This window comes from Panthera uncia, chromosome B4, assembly GCF_023721935.1.
Source record: "Panthera uncia isolate 11264 chromosome B4, Puncia_PCG_1.0, whole genome shotgun sequence".
Lineage (NCBI taxonomy): Eukaryota > Metazoa > Chordata > Mammalia > Carnivora > Felidae > Panthera > Panthera uncia.
In genome coordinates, this window is record NC_064809.1 from 57456737 (window position 1) to 57470113 (window position 13377).

Here is a 13377-nt window from a genome sequence, read left to right on the forward strand (position 1 = left end):
ATTGATTAAAAACATGCATAAAAATACACAAAGTGTATAGTTTAATAAATCTTCACAATTGAATACAATTTTGCTACTGCATATATATTTTATGCACATAAAAATTTTTTAGGATGTTTAAGGTCAGGACCATGTTTTCATTTTTCTCAACATCTGGTTCAATCCCAGGCCTAATGATAATGCCCACTATTGATGTGACTGTAGTTTACCTACCAGACATTTTACACCCAGAAGTTATCAGGTAAAAGGGTAGAAAGGCTACTCCAGCACATTCATCTGACAATAATTCTGTCAACAGCTAACAATTATCAGGTGCTTATAGGTACTATTGCCATAGTTTTACAGATTAGCAAACTGTGCTAGATGGAGATTTAAAAAGTGACTGAGATCAAATAGCCAGTAAGTTGAAGAGCAAGACCCCAAGAAAAAAAAAATTCCCATGATATAAATTAAGCCCCCGGGGTGCCTACGTGGGTCAGTAGGTTAAGTGTCCAACTTTGGCTCAGGTCATGATCTCACAATTCATGGGTTTGGGCCCTGCATTGGGCTCTGTGCTGACAGCTCAGAGCCTGGAGTCTGTTCTGTGTCTCTCTCTCTTGTTCTGCTCCTCCTCCACTCATGCTCTCTCTCTTTATCTCTCAAAAATAAAATACTTAAAAATTTTTTTTTAAAAATTTAAGACACTGAGGTCTTCCACTATGGTAATTACCTTTTTCACTGAGATGAAAAAAAACTTAGCAATTTTTCTAAAGACCAAGAGACAGAGTACCATTTTCTTTAGTAAACATTAGCAATGATTCAGCCTTGGAGGAGGGAGGCAGTTGAGTAAACTCTAATAGCATTTAAAATTCTGCAAAAAAGACAAGCAAGAGCACATGTAAAAATTAGACTTACTTTTTTTATTATAGGCGTCTTGCATTTCTTCCTGGATTCAGATCACCTCTGAAGCACTGACTTCTTTTCCAGACTGTTGCTTTTTTGGAATCGGTGGAATCCTTAATTTGGGTTCTCTTCCTAATGGATGGGATGATGCTTCTGAGTGGCCAGGCTATCTCTGATCTCTTGAAATGCCTGTAATTTTATTGTAAGAAGATAAATGAGAAAGTCAGATTGTCTTTGAGGCCATTGAGAAAATCCCAACCAACCAAACAAACAAACAAAAACAAAGCTCACAAAATCATTTACCCAAATTGATTAAGGTGAGGAAATTCTTAAGATTCCTTAAGATATGTTAGAAAAAGAGAGAGTGGTCCAAGATGGTAGCATAAAAAGACCCTGAACCTACCTCATCCAATAGACACACCAAATCTACAACTACATATAGAATAATTCCCACTGAAAAAAAACTCTGAAAACTAGCTGAACAGCTTCCTCCACAACAACAGATAAAAGGGCTAGGAGAAGGGTAAGGAGGAAGAGGGATAGGAAAGGAAGAGAGGAAATCTTACCAAACCTACATATGGCAGCACAAACTAGGGAAGGATCTCATAGACCAGAACCTCTCCTTGAAAAGTGAAGCATTTGTGCCCACCCCATATTGGGCATCCTAACCCTTGGGACCTGCACCAGAGAGGAGGTACAAGGAATGTTTGGCTTTTGAAATCAATGAGGTTTACATTCAGGGGACCCCGGGGGACTGTGGGAATCTGAGATACTCCTTTTGAGGACCTCCTAGGCAGCCTCACTCATTCCAAGAAGCAGGGAAAACACAGCAGTTTGAGAGGTGACTGAATTATCTGTGAAGGTGATTCAGTTGCTAATTTTAAAGCATCTGTCAGACATATATTAATTGATGAGGGAGTGTAAGGCAAGCTGAGGGCAAAGTACAAACTAACAACACCCACCCCCCCCCCCCCACCCAAGGGGGGTATGTGTGATATTTTTTATGTAATCTTTGCTGCCTAAAAACAAAGAAAAGGACAGAAAACAAATGGTTAAACTGATAGAGTATCCATCAGTTTACAAATATCTTAGTAAATTACAAAAAGGCAATCTTATCAATAGCCTAATCTCCAGGAACTCCCTACTATCTTAATGACAATGCTTTGCTAGAAGGAAAAAATAACCTTAGCTTAACAATAGTGAGACCTCCAGTAATCTGTGTCATTAGTATATGGAAATCCCTTTAAGAAAACTCCTTTTGACTTTATCTCCTCCAACTCCACAGTATATAAGCAGTCACTCTTCACAACCCCAGTGCAGCTCTTTCTGCCCACAAGTCCTGTTCCTGTGCTTTAATAAAATCACTTCTTTTGCACCAAAGATTTCCTTAAGAATTCTTTCTTGGGGCACCTGGGTGGCTCAGTCTGTTAAGTGTCCAACTTCGGCTCAGGTCATGATCTCATGGTTCATGGGTTGGAGCTCTGTGCTGACAGCTCAGAACCTGGAGTTTGTTTCCGATTCTGTGTCTCTGCCCCTCCCCTGCTCATGCTCTGTCTCTCAAAAATAAATAAATGTTACAAAAAATTTTAAGAATTCTTTTTTCTCGTCATCTCCAAAGAACCCCCACCACCACTTCAAAACTCCATCATTAATTAGTTAGTGAAGGCACTAGAGAGTGACATTTTTTGCACTCTCTCTGCCTTGCTAACACAGGCAGACACACATGGACACAACCTTGAAGTCTTGCCCCTAGAGCTCATCCTGGTCCTCACTAAAGCCATAGGCATACTCTGCCCCTAGCACTCTTATCTGGCATCACTAAAACTGCAAGCATGCCCTGCCCCCAACACTCTTTCCTGAACTCGATAAAGCCACAGGCAACCACAGCCCCACTAAAGCTGGTAGGGAGATCAATCCACACAGTAGAGGTGTTTTGATTGTCTGGTTCTGGTGGCCAAAGGAGCTTGTGCTTCTTGACCTAAAGGGACTGTAACAATTAGAAAGACATTTATGGGCAAGATACCACACCTAGGATGCTACACAGGCAGCACACTGAAACAATATCCCCAGTCTACATGAAAAAGGCCCATTTAATTGTCCTGGAGCTTCAACCTGACTGATAAGATTCAGGTTTTCCACATATCTAAAGACTACAGAATTGCTCTGAGGGAATGTAGGCAAGGACATACCATCTGTGCACCCTCCCTTGGCCTCACCACAGCTCACTGGTACCCCCCATAAAGCAGCTTAAACACTTGTCTGAAGCCCTGATTCTTGCAAATGTTATTCAGGGGACATGTCCAGATCTCCTAGTCCAGAGGTCAGCATCTATAATTGAGATCCCACAGGACTATATATATTTATAGCACACTTTAAAAGTTGTTGTCTGAGGATCTGGCTTCTAATCAGCCTGAATCTAGGTACTGACTGAGATCACTCCCTTTTGGAACAGTGACAGTTTCTGGCGCACGCTCAACAACTGGGACCTGTAAAGAATAAATCAGGCTACTCGTTAGGCAACTCAGGCAATCCCAAAGGTTTGACAGGCAACCAAGAGTGAGGAAAGAGTTAAAAGACAAGGTCCATCTACTACACAAGGACACTTTTTCAACTAGGAGAGGTAGTTGTTTCACCTAACATATGGAAACAAACATAGAGAATCAAGCAAAATGAAAAAGCAGGAATATGTTCAAATGAAAGAACAAGATAACCTCAGAAAAGACCTTGATGAAACAGAGATAAGTATTCTACTTATAAAGACTTTAAAGTAATGGTCATAAAGATGCCCACCAAATTCAGGAGAATAATGATGAACATAGTAAGAACTTCAATAAGTGACAGAAAATATAAGAAAGTACCAGACAGAAGTCACAGAGCTGAAGAGTACAATAACTGAACTGAAAAACACACTAGTGGGGTTCCACAGGAGACGAGATGAAGCAGAAAAAAGGGTCAGAGACCTAGAAGACAGGACTGTGGAACTTACCCAAACAGAGCACATCAATGACAAAAAAGAATTTCAGAAGTGAAGATAACTTAAGAGACCTATGAAATAACATCAAGCAGAATAACATTTGCATCATAGGTGTCTCAGAAGGAATAAAAGAGAAAGGGGAAGAAAACTTACTTGAAGATGCAATGGCTAAAAATTTCCCTTCCCTGGGGAAGGAAGCAGACATTCAGGTACAGGAAGCCCAGAGAGTTCTAAAAAAGATAAATCCAAAGAGATTCATACCAAGACACATTATAATTAAAATGCCAAAATTTAAAGATGAAGAAAGAATCTTAAATGGAGCTAGAGAAAAACAACTTGGTATATACAAGAGAATCCCCATAAGACTACTAACTGATTTTTCAAAAGAAACTCTGCAGGCCAGAAGGGAGTGGCATAATATATTCAAAGTGCTGAAAGAAAAGAACTTCCAATCAAGAATACTCTATCTGGGAATGGTATTATTCAGAATTGAAAGACAGATCAAAAGATTTCTAGGCAAGCAAGAGGTAAAGTACATCACCACTAAGCCAGCTTTATAAGAAATTTACAAGGGTCTTCTTTAAGCTGAAAAGAAAAGGTACTAGCTGATAACAACAACAACAACAAAATTACCAAAGTTAAGATCTCGCTGGTAAAGGTACATATAAAAGTAGTGGATTAACCATTTATAATGCTAGTATGAAGTTTAAAAAACAAAAGTAGTAAAATCAATTTTAACTATAATAGTCAGTTAAAGGATAAACAAAATTTAAAAAATGTAAAATATGATACCAAGAACACAAAATATGCAGGGATGAGTAGTAAAAAAAAGTAGAATTTTTTGGAATCATTCATATTTAAGTTGCTACCGACTTAAAGGAGACTATTGTATATGAACCTCATGATAACCACAAAGCAAAACATACAGTAGATACACAAAATATAATAAGAAAGGAATCTAAATGTAACAGTAAAGAAATTCATAAAACCACAAGAGAAGTGAGTAAGAGAAGAAGAAAGGAGCAGAGAGGAACTACAAAACCACCAGAAAACAATGAACAAAATGTCAACAAGTACATACCTATCAATAATTACTTTAAATGTAAAGGGACTAAATTTTCTAATCAAAGATATAGAGTAGTTGAATGGATTAAAAAAAACAAGCAAACAAACAAGACTCATTATGTGTCCACAACAGACTCACGTCACATCTAAAAATACACATACACTGAAAATTAAGAGATGGAAGGTTTTCCACACAAAAGGAAATTTTTAAAAAGCTGAAAGTTATACTTATATCAAGCAAAATACTTTAAAACAAGACTAATAAAAGACAAAGTAGAGCATTACTTAATGATAAAAGGGTAAATCCAAAAAAAGAATACAACATTTGTAAATATTTACATTCCCAACCTAGGAGTACCTAAATATATAAAGCAAATATTAACAGATGTAAGGGGGGAAATTGGCAACAATACAATAATAGTAGGGGACTTTAACACCCCCACTTACATGGATGGATAAATCCATATGGATACAGTAATTAATAAGGAAATATCAACCTTAAAACACATTAGATCAGATGGACTTAATAAATATACACAGATAATTCCATCCAAAAGCAGCAAAATACACATTCTTCTCAAGTGTATATGGAACATTCTCCAGGATATATCACATGTTAGACCACAAAACAAATCTCAATAAATTTAAGGAGACTGAAATCATATGAAGCATCTTTTTTGATCACATGATATAAAACTAGAAATCAATTACAATAAGAAAACTAAAAAAAAATCACAAATACATGAAGATTACATAACATAGTACTGAACAACCAATGGGTCAATGAAGAAATCAAAAGGAAAATTAAAAAAATACCTCAAGACAAAAGAAAATGGAAATACAACAACACAAAATCTATGGATGCAGCAAAAACAGTTCTTTTCTTTAAAAATTTTTTTAATGTTTATTTTTGAGAGAGAGACACAGTATGAGCAAGGGAGGGCAGAGAGAGAGGGAGACACAGAATACAAAGCAGGCTCCAGGCTCTGAGCTGTTAGCACAGAGCACAACATGGGGCTCAAACTCACAAACCACGAGATTATGACCTGAGCCAAAGTGGGACTCTTGACTGACTGAACCACCCAGGCACCCTGCAGCAGAACCAGTTCTAAGAGGGAAATTCAGAGCAAGAAATAAAAAAAAAAAAAGCTCAAGAAGTAAGAAATAAGCTCAAGAACTAAGAAAAAACTCAAATGAACAATCTAACTGTATACCTAAAGGAGTTACAAGTAGTAGAAGGAAAGAAATAATAAAGATTTGAGTGGAAATAAATGAAATAGAGATTTAAAAACAATAGAAAAGATCAATAAAACTAAGAGCTACTTCTTTGAAAATATGAAAAAAACTGACAAACCCTTAGGTAGACTCACCAAGGGGAAGAGAGGTGTCAAATAAGTAAACTTAGAAATGAAAGAGAAGTTACAAAGATACCACAGAAATATAAAAGATCATAAGAGACTTACTGTGAATAATTATATGCCAACAATTGTACAATACAGAAAAATGAATAAATTCCTAGAAATTATGATTCTTCAAAAAATTAATAAATTCCTAGAAATATACAATCTTTATGGTTCTTTATGAATCATGAAGAAATACAAAGTCTGAATAGACTGATGACTAGTAAGGCAATTGAATCAATAATAAAAAACCTCCCAAAAACAAAAGTCCAGGACCAGACAGCTTAATTGGTGAATTCCAGAAAACTTCCAAAGAAGATTTAATACCGATCCTTCTCAAACTCTTCCAAAAAATTGAAAAGGAGGAAATTCATCCAAATTCATTTTATGAGGCCAGCATTACCCTGATACCAAAACCAGACAAGAAAACTACAAGAAAAGAAAAAAGAAAAAAAGAAGAAAGAAAGAAAGAAAGAAAGAAAGCTACAGGCCAATATCCCTGATGAACATAGATGCAAAAATCCTCAACAAAATATTAGCAAATTGAATTCAACAATGCATTAAAGGATCATACATAAGCAAGGAGGTTTTATTCCACAATGAAAGGATGATTCAACACCTACAAACCAATCATGATACATCATATTAACAAAACGAAGGATAAAAAACATATCATCATCTCAATAGATACAGAAAAAGCATATAGCAAAATTCAACACCTATTTATGATTAAAAAGTTCCAACAAAGTGAGGATAGAAGGAATATACCTGAACATAATAAAGGTGATATATGACAGCTCACAGCAAACATCATACTCAACAGTGGAAAGCTGAAAGCTTTTCCTCTAAAATCAGAAACAAGACAATGCCCACTCTCATTCAACATTTCATTCAACATTGTATTAGAAGCCCTAGCCATGACAATTAAGAAAAAAAAAAAAAAGCATTCAAATAGGGGGCGCCTGGGTGATTCAGTAGGTTAAGCATCCGACTTTGGCTCAGGTCATAATCTTCTGCTTCATGAGTCTGAGCCCCATGTCAGGCTCTCTGCTGACAGCTCAGAGCCTAGAGCCTCTTTCGGATTCTGCGTCTCCCTCTCGGTCTGCAACCCACCCCCACTCCCCTGCTCACACTCTGTCTCTCTTTCTTTCAAAAATAAATAAATATTTTTTTTTTAAAGTAAACAAATAGGAAAGAAAGAAGTAAAACTGCCACTATTTGGAGATGACTTCATTCTATATGTAGAAAACCCTAAAGATTCCACCAAATCACTCTTAGAACTAATAAATAAATTCAGTAAGGTTGCAGGATACAACATCAATATATTAAAATTGGTTGTGTTTCTATACATTAATAACAGAAATTTACCAGAAAACAAATTTAAAAAACCATTCCATTTACAATGGCATCAAAAAGAATAAAGTACCTAGGAATCAATTTAATCAAGGAAATGAAATGCCTGTACACTGAAAACTATAAGACATTAATAAAAGGAATTGAAGATACGAATAAGTGGAAAGATATTCCATGCTCATAAATTGGAAGAATCAATATTGTTAAAATATCTGTATTATGAAAGCAATGTACAAATTCAATGTAATTTTTATCAAAATTCCAATGACATTTTTCACAGAACTAGAACAAATAATTCTAAAATATGTATGGGACCAAAAAACACTCAAAAGAGCCAAAGCAATCTTGAGAAAGAAGAACAAAGCTGGAAATATCCTGCTCCCTGATTTCAAACTATATTACAAAGCTACAGTAATTAAAACAGTTTGGTATTGGCATAAAACAGATGCATAGATCAATGGAACAGAATAGAGAGTTCAAAAGTAAACCCACACATAAATGGTCAATTAATCTATGACAAAGGAGGCAAAAATATACAATGGGAAAGGACAGTCTCTTCAACAAAAGTTGTTGGGAAAACTGGACATGCAGAATAATGAAACTGGACTGCTATATTACACCACACACAAAATAAATGCAAAATGGATTAAAGACTTAAATGTAAAACCTGGAATAATAAAAAAGAAAACGTAATCAGAACACTATTTGACATTATTCTTAGCAATATTTTTTTGATCTGGCTTCTCAGACAAGGAGAACAAAAGCAAAAAACCCAAATGAGACTACATTAAACTAAAATGCTTCTACACAGTGAAGGAAACCATCAATAAAACAAAAAGGCAACGTTCTGAATGGGGGAAGATATTTGCAAATCATATATCAGATAAAGGGCTAATATCCAAAATACACAAAGAGCTCAATAACAACAACAACAAAATGTTGATTGAAAAATAGGCAAATAATTTGAATAAACATTTTTCCAAAGAAGATATACACAGATGGGCAATAGGCACATAAAAGATGTTCAACGTCACTAATCATCAGAGTAATGAAAATCAAAATCACATTGATATATCACTTCAAACCTCTTAGAATGGTTATTATCGAAAACACAAGAAATAACAAGTGTCAGCGAGGATGTGGAGAAAAGAGATCCCTTGTGCATTGTTGATGGAAATGTAAACTGGTGCCGTCACTATGGAAAACAGGATGGAGGTTCCTCAAAAAATTAAAAATAGAACTATTATATGATCCAGCAATACCACTTCTGGGTATTTATCCAAAGAAAATAAAAACATTAACTTGAGAAGATGTATGTACCCTTATGTCTATTTCAGCATTATTTAGAATAGCCACGATATAGTTATAGTATAAGTGGCCACTGATGGATGAATGAATTAAAAAGTTGTGATATATACACATCAGAATACTACTCAGCATAAAAAAGAAGAAAATCTCACCATTTCCACAATATGGATGGACCTTTAGAGTATTATGCAAAGTGAAGTAAGTCAGGCAGAGATAGACAAATACCATATGATTTCATTTATATGTGGAGTCTAAACAAAACAAAACTCATAGATATGGAGAACAGGTTGGTAGTTATCAAAGGGGAAAGGGTTTGCAGAGTGAGTGAAAAGGTCGAAAGGTCAATTGTATGGTGATAGATAGCAATTAGACTTATTGTGCTGATCACTTTGTAGTATATGCAAACATCAAATAATTATGTTGTACACCTGAAACTAACATGAAGTTATAAACCAATTTACCTCAATTTAAAAAAGGTATGTTAAAAATAATCCAAGACTCTTTACTTCGACACATAGCTTGAAAATGCTTGAAAATGCTGAAACATTTCTAGGTGATACATTTGTGTTCTGATTCTGATTTTATTATAAATATTTCTGCTAAAAAATAAAAAGCAAACAGTGGGTATTAGTGATTTGGTAGCTGCCTTTCTTTGGTTATGTTTTTATGTAATATATCTAAGAGGCAAAAAGAAAATTTGGTGAGACAAATATATATACTAATTTGATGTCCTTGCCATGAAATGCTGAAAAGAATACAGTGGAATCAATACATGTTGATTCTGGACTAGAAGAGACCACAACAGGAAGATTGTGTACATTATGGATCTGTAGTCACAGGAGATAAGATAGATTAGAAGCATAAGTTCAAAGTTCCCTTATAATTAAAGTTAATGCATCATTGTAACTTTAAAAGCAAAAGTAAATCTAAGCAATTTAACGGACTTCAAGCTGTATTACAAACCTGTAATCATCAAGACAGTATGGTACTGGCACAAGAACAGACACTCAGATCAATGAAACAGAATAGAGAACCCAGAAACGGACCCACAAACATACGGCCAACTAATCTTTGGCAAAGCAGGAAAGAATATCCAATGGAATAAAGACAGTCTCTTCAGCAAGTGGTGCTGGGAAACCTGGACAGTGACATGCAGAAGAATGAACCTGAACCACTTTCTTACACCATACACAAAAATAAACTCAAAATGGATGAAATACCTAAATGTAAGAGGGAGCCATCAAAATCCTCAAGGAGAAAGCAGGCAAAAACCTCTTTGACCTTGGCCACAGCAACACCTTACTCAACACACTTCTGGAGGCAAGGGAAACAAAAGCAAAAATGAACTATTGGGACCTCATCAAAATAAAAAGCCTCTACAGAGCGAAGGAAATGATCATCAAAACTAAAAGGCAACTGACAGAATGGGACAAGATATTTGCAAATGACATACCAGATAAAGGGTTAGTATCCAAAATCTATAAAGAACTGATCAAACTGAACACCAAAAAAACAAATAATCCAGTGAAGAAATGGGCAAAAGACATGAATAGACACTTCTCCAAAGAAGACATCCAGATGGCCAACCGACACATGAAAACATGCTCAACATCACTCATCATCCAGGAAATACAAATCAAAACCACATTGAGATACCACCTCACACCTGTCAGAATGGCTAACATGAGCAACTCAGGCAACAGCCAATGTTGGTGAGGATGTGGAGAAAGAGGATCTCTTTTGCACTGCTGGTGGGAATGCAAACTGGGGCAGCCACTCTGGAAAACAGTATGGAGGTTCCTCAAAAAATTCAAAATAGAACTACCCTATGACCCAGCAATTGCATTACTAGGTATTTATCCAAGGGATACAGTTATACTGTTTCGAAGGGGCACATGCACCCCAATGTTTATAGCAGCACGATCAACAATAGCTAAAGTATGGAAAAAGCCCAAATGTCCATCGATGGATGAATGGATAAAGAAGATGTGGTATATATAATTATAAGTATTAATAAATCATTTTTTAAAGTGAGAGTCATTTTTTCATTTTCATTTTTTTAAGTGAGAGTCATTTTTTCATTTTCATTTTTTTTAAGTGAGAGTCATTTTTTCATGATTAAAAACTATTGCAGTTATAAAATACTATGATACACAATGCTTATTAGGGAGAAACATGGTCCTAACCTTTAAAATATCTCTGGCTCTTTCTTTCCCAAAACAACTATCTGAATAATGTCTTTCAAACCAAGTGGTAGCAACCACAGAAGTCATGCCAGTCTGCATTTGCTTTATTTACTAAATTGATGATCTGAAGAATTGTGAAAGGATAATGATTCCATTAAGCTGTCAGCCCAAACTACTGTGCATGCAGCACTGTAAATTACCCATTTCTTCATTGTGCTCCTCTTATTTTCAAATATTAGACTGGGGTACAGTTAGGCTCAGGAGGGCCCCAGAAGAATATTCTCTGGCCTTGCCTCTCCTGCTTCCCTGCATCCTGCAACTTCTCAATGACATAATACTTCAAATCTCATCTTACAGGAGTCACAAGGTCATGTTCTATGAAGTTCCAAACAATAGCTGCCTTTTAATATGTTGTTTTTCCTGATTCATAGCAACTTTAATATTATCATAAATATGCACCAACATTACTTCTTTCTAAACCAGAAAACCAGGAAGATACCCTCGTCATGACTACAAAAAAAAAGTAACGTTTGGCTAGGCAGAGTGAGCTGTCGTATCAGTACAATACTCAGCCGTTAAACAAAGTAGCAGGTGGATAATGACTGAGTTAATAGCTACACAATGGTTCATATTAAAGAAATAATATCAGCTGCTGAACATTCACTATGTTCCATTCACAGTGCTTATCTCATATCTTACAACCTCTGAGTTAGGTGAATTGTTTTCCCAATTTTACAGATGAGGAAACAACAGTTTACAGAAGCTGTGACACTGCTAGCAGCAGAACCAGAATTCCAATCCTGCTTCAAATTTTGACTCTAGAGTTTAATTTTAGACTTCACACAGGAAGCTGTGCGTCCAAACACACAGAGAAACCAAGCTTGGTCCACCATGAAACTATGACATAAAGAAGAAAATATTGTTTTTTCTGAAAGTTTGATATGTCTATAAGGGTGTTACATAGGCAATTTACCTAACTTCCATTATGAAATGAAAGAAAAACTAAAGAGCATGGAAAGCTGGTACTCTTTCAGGAATAATGATAATGAGGTAACACCCATAGAGCCCCCCACTAAAGGCCCTGCCTTTTTTTTCAGTTTCCTATCTGTGGCCCTACAGGCATGAAATTGAAAGGAGCAGACATCCCCATGGCAAAGAAACCCAAATTTCCTATCTGAATTCTCTATAATGTCTCCGTTTTCAAGCTTATTTTTATTTTATTCTTTATTTGGTTCCAGTGCATTCTATATCAAGGAAATAGTTCCCAACCTTCCTTTCAAGTCTGTAAGTCTCATGGCCTTTATTCAATTTCTTCTCATCTATTCTACTATTTCCATGTTTATGCTTCATCTTACTCTTTCTACTTTCTTCTGTGGCTGTGAACATTATGAATACCCCTGCTGCTGTCCTGTGAATGTTACAAACCCTCTGCTTACATTATCTTTATTTTTCTCATTTCTGTATGGTATACCTAAAATAACCCCCCATATTTACATAATAGATAACATCTATATATAATCTCTTGTGTATATATTTGCTAAAGACATGCAAACATGTATTTGTTAATTCATAATTTATTTGCAATTGATATTACAGTATTTATCCCAGAGTAAATATCAATTATATAAATTCTTTGACATTTAATTACACATATAGCAATGATTTTTTTAAAAGAATCATTAGAAAATGAACTATATTAAATAGCAAATACATAAAAACTTCACGTAATAGTGATAATTATGACTGATAAATTATAACCTTGATAATGATAATAAAGATAGCAATGATGATGATAAATCTACAAACTAAGTATTACTATACTTGTATACACACAAAAAACCTATCTTCCTTAGGTGTTGATAAAGAAACCTACAAGCCTATGATGATGGTTGACTGTAGTCGTCCCACTAATATTGCTGTTTACACAATTCCTACTTAGTGATTTTGAATTCAATGTATTTCCAAAGGCATTGCCAGATGCCAATGAATACATAAAGATGACAAAAGAGGAAAAATAGAACAAATGCCTTAAAACATTATCAAGTATCAAAAGCTTTCTATTAACAACTTCTGGAAAGCTGAAAAGTAATTCACCTTGCACTCTGCATCATAGATAATCTAGGTTCACATTTACTTACATAACTGCTGTTGTCAGGAGGCTCTGTTATTGCCATTTATTATTTATGGAGTATCAACAGGATTTTAAGAC

At 35.4% G+C, this 13377-nt stretch overlaps 1 protein-coding gene across 10 annotated transcripts in view; it reads right to left on the reverse strand.

Annotated features, from left to right (window-relative positions):
• Positions 1–13377, reverse strand: part of LMNTD1 (lamin tail domain containing 1) — a 448355-nt gene that overhangs the window by 327356 nt on the left and 107622 nt on the right. For all 10 annotated transcript variants that reach the window (XM_049627199.1, XM_049627203.1, XM_049627198.1 and 7 more), the window contains one exon: positions 895–1071. The gene's annotated coding sequence lies outside the window, so the exon portion shown is untranslated. The remainder of the gene's footprint in view (positions 1–894; positions 1072–13377) is intronic.